This window comes from Hyla sarda, unplaced genomic scaffold (genome assembly GCF_029499605.1).
Source record: "Hyla sarda isolate aHylSar1 unplaced genomic scaffold, aHylSar1.hap1 scaffold_543, whole genome shotgun sequence".
NCBI classification, from domain to species: domain Eukaryota; kingdom Metazoa; phylum Chordata; class Amphibia; order Anura; family Hylidae; genus Hyla; species Hyla sarda.
This window is the reverse complement of record NW_026610554.1, coordinates 69,867-74,054: the sequence shown is the minus strand read 5'-3', so window position 1 is coordinate 74,054 and position 4,188 is coordinate 69,867. Positions and strand designations below refer to the sequence as shown.

Below are 4,188 nucleotides of genomic sequence, written 5' to 3'. Positions count from 1 at the left end.
TCGCAGAAATGTCACACATATTTGGCCTGCAACTTTCTGTGCGACAAATTCAGACAGGAAAAATCAGTATAAATCCTTAGAAAATTATCCCCCAGTGTCTCCATCTGCTGGCGGTATTGAATAAGCATTGCTGCACTGATGGGGTATGCATTAGACGAAAAAAAAGAAGAAAAAGAAGAATAATACGCCCAGAAAAGAGGCGAAAAGGAGAAAAACGTAAAAAAACGTGAAAAAAAAGTAAGAGGAAGAGAAGGGAAAAAAAGGTGGAAATGGGTTTAAAAGTGATTTCGGCGGAGAAATATATATATATATATATATATATATATATATATATATATATATACGCGCACACACACACATATATATAAACGTATTCTCCGTTGAGATATTGCAGCCGCTGCTGTGTCCAGGCCCAGGAGCCTTAGCACTGTGCTGTGATGTCACTCAATACCACTGACATCACTAGGTGTAAACAACATCTCTCCTTTGCTGTGTATGTGACTATGGAGCTGTTTGGTGATGTCGTCTATTATGGCCTTCATAGAAGCAACAGGAGATTGTTGCATCCATCTAGAACCCTCAGAACTACAGTGCTATGATGTCACTCACTTCCACAGGCCTTGCAGAGTGTAAACAACAACAACCCAGCTTTGTTGTGTATGTAACCATAGGGATTTGTGATGTCACCTAGAACCTTCACAGCAGCGACAGCTTTATGAGGAGCATCAGCACTGCTCTGCCTGAGCAGAACCATCACCGCCATAGGTTGTCAAATAACCCGGGTTTAACCCACACAGGTAAGTCCAATGGGGTGCAGGCATGTCCTCTATGCTTACAGCTTCCCGTGGGTGTTGGTTTGATACCGTTTGGGGACAGCCAAGGAGGCATCTGCAGGCAACAAAGGTAGGTGTGTGCTTGTGTGTGTGTTTCCTATGCAGATCCTAAGCCCAGTGTCACATGCAAGTAGGAGGAGTAAGAAGGGTTCCTGGCAAATCCGGGTTATGGATTGCATTTAAAAAGGCCCCGTGGGAGTGCAATGGGCCCCTGTCTTGCTGCTTAGCAATAATGGTATGGGTTTAGGTTCTGCTGTGTGTACTGGTGGTTGACTGCCCCCCAGCCCAGAGTGTGCATGGAAAATTGTCTGGCAGCCTCCCTGACAGCAAGCAGTGATAGTGCCCATGAAGGGGACCTTGTTGGGCCCGCCCCTTTCACGGTTATCGCTTCTCGGCCTTTTGGCTAAGATCAAGTGTAGTATCTGTTCTTATCAGTTTAATATCTGATACGTCCCCTATCTGGGGACCATATATTAAATGGATTTTTGAGAACGGGGGCCGATTTCGAAGCTTGCTTCCGTCGCCCTATGCATTGACCCGATATGGCAGTATCTTCGGGTACAGTGCACCACCCCCTTACAGGGTTAAAAAGAAAGATTCCTACTTTCATTGCTACCTGCTTGCTGGCTAGCCAGCTAGCCAGCCCTGTGGGCCTTGCTGCTGCTGCTGCTGCAGCCAAAAAACAAAAGGTGGTGCTGCTGCTGCTTCTGCTTCTGCTTGTGTCTGGCCGCTGTTGGAGCGTCCAGGCACAGGACTTCTGCTGCTGCTGACTAAATGGCCTCCTTAATTGGATCATTTGAGTAGCCAGCACACCTGTGCAGGTAGGGCATGACATGATAGGCAGCTGCCTTGATAGCGGGTGGGTGCTGAATGTTCCTAATTGACAAAATAAGATTAATGCTTATGAAGAAATATAAAATCTCATCCCTTCCCCAATATCACGCCACAACCCTACCCCTTAATTCCCTGGTTGAACTTGATGGACATATGTCTTTTTTCGACCGTACTAACTATGTAACTATGTAACATAACATGGGGGGGGGGGGTCTCCTGGCTGTTCACACAGGTGTGTCATTGCTGTACATTGACCATGCATTGCTTCTGTGGTATTGCAAAGGCAAAGACAAATGCTTCCAGCCATCCATTGCACTAATGGATTGGTCATCAGCTGGCTGTCTATGTCCCGCATCAATATAGACCAAAGTACAGAGGGTTAGGCTATGCTATTGTGCACCTACCTGATGCATCAGAAGGTGCGAGGCCCTTGCTAAATTCTGTGCACAGACTTTGAGATCTATGCTTTAGACTGTATCTAAACCTGCTCCAACATGGACTGACATTCTGGCCTACTTTCAGCCGATGCGACTTGTCTGTCGCTGAACAGTCGCTTTTTATGTATTCAGCACCTATGTATAATGTTGTAAAAATGCTCTAGAAGCTAAAGTCGCAGAAATGTCACACATATTTGGCCTGCAACTTTCTGTGCGACAAATTCAGACAGGAAAAATCAGTATAAATCCTTAGAAAATTATCCCCCAGTGTCTCCATCTGCTGGCGGTATTGAATAAGCATTGCTGCACTGATGGGGTATGCATTAGACGAAAAAAAAGAAGAAAAAGAAGAATAATACGCCCAGAAAAGAGGCGAAAAGGAGAAAAACGTAAAAAAACGTGAAAAAAAAGTAAGAGGAAGAGAAGGGAAAAAAAGGTGGAAATGGGTTTAAAAGTGATTTCGGCGGAGAAATATATATATATATATATATATATATATATATATATATATACGCGCACACACACACATATATATAAACGTATTCTCCGTTGAGATATTGCAGCCGCTGCTGTGTCCAGGCCCAGGAGCCTTAGCACTGTGCTGTGATGTCACTCAATACCACTGACATCACTAGGTGTAAACAACATCTCTCCTTTGCTGTGTATGTGACTATGGAGCTGTTTGGTGATGTCGTCTATTATGGCCTTCATAGAAGCAACAGGAGATTGTTGCATCCATCTAGAACCCTCAGAACTACAGTGCTATGATGTCACTCACTTCCACAGGCCTTGCAGAGTGTAAACAACAACAACCCAGCTTTGTTGTGTATGTAACCATAGGGATTTGTGATGTCACCTAGAACCTTCACAGCAGCGACAGCTTTATGAGGAGCATCAGCACTGCTCTGCCTGAGCAGAACCATCACCGCCATAGGTTGTCAAATAACCCGGGTTTAACCCACACAGGTAAGTCCAATGGGGTGCAGGCATGTCCTCTATGCTTACAGCTTCCCGTGGGTGTTGGTTTGATACCGTTTGGGGACAGCCAAGGAGGCATCTGCAGGCAACAAAGGTAGGTGTGTGCTTGTGTGTGTGTTTCCTATGCAGATCCTAAGCCCAGTGTCACATGCAAGTAGGAGGAGTAAGAAGGGTTCCTGGCAAATCCGGGTTATGGATTGCATTTAAAAAGGCCCCGTGGGAGTGCAATGGGCCCCTGTCTTGCTGCTTAGCAATAATGGTATGGGTTTAGGTTCTGCTGTGTGTACTGGTGGTTGACTGCCCCCCAGCCCAGAGTGTGCATGGAAAATTGTCTGGCAGCCTCCCTGACAGCAAGCAGTGATAGTGCCCATGAAGGGGACCTTGTTGGGCCCGCCCCTTTCACGGTTATCGCTTCTCGGCCTTTTGGCTAAGATCAAGTGTAGTATCTGTTCTTATCAGTTTAATATCTGATACGTCCCCTATCTGGGGACCATATATTAAATGGATTTTTGAGAACGGGGGCCGATTTCGAAGCTTGCTTCCGTCGCCCTATGCATTGACCCGATATGGCAGTATCTTCGGGTACAGTGCACCACCCCCTTACAGGGTTAAAAAGAAAGATTCCTACTTTCATTGCTACCTGCTTGCTGGCTAGCCAGCTAGCCAGCCCTGTGGGCCTTGCTGCTGCTGCTGCTGCAGCCAAAAAACAAAAGGTGGTGCTGCTGCTGCTTCTGCTTCTGCTTGTGTCTGGCCGCTGTTGGAGCGTCCAGGCACAGGACTTCTGCTGCTGCTGACTAAATGGCCTCCTTAATTGGATCATTTGAGTAGCCAGCACACCTGTGCAGGTAGGGCATGACATGATAGGCAGCTGCCTTGATAGCGGGTGGGTGCTGAATGTTCCTAATTGACAAAATAAGATTAATGCTTATGAAGAAATATAAAATCTCATCCCTTCCCCAATATCGCGCCACACCCCTACCCCTTAATTCCCTGGTTGAACTTGATGGACATATGTCTTTTTTCGACCGTACTAACTATGTAACTATGTAACATAACATGGGGGGGGTGGGGGTCTCCTGGCTGTTCACACAGGTGTGTCATTGCTG

At 46.3% G+C, this 4,188-nt stretch overlaps 2 non-coding genes across 2 annotated transcripts; both read left to right on the top strand.

The window, feature by feature from the left end:
* The first annotated feature begins 1,216 nt into the window (after positions 1–1,216).
* LOC130339425 (U2 spliceosomal RNA) lies at positions 1,217–1,407 on the top strand. The gene has a single exon (XR_008879799.1). It is a non-coding gene; the product is annotated as a U2 spliceosomal RNA (small nuclear RNA).
* A 2,082-nt stretch (positions 1,408–3,489) lies between these two features.
* On the top strand, positions 3,490–3,680 carry LOC130339424 (U2 spliceosomal RNA). The gene has a single exon (XR_008879798.1). It is a non-coding gene; the product is annotated as a U2 spliceosomal RNA (small nuclear RNA).
* The last annotated feature ends 508 nt before the right edge of the window (positions 3,681–4,188 follow it).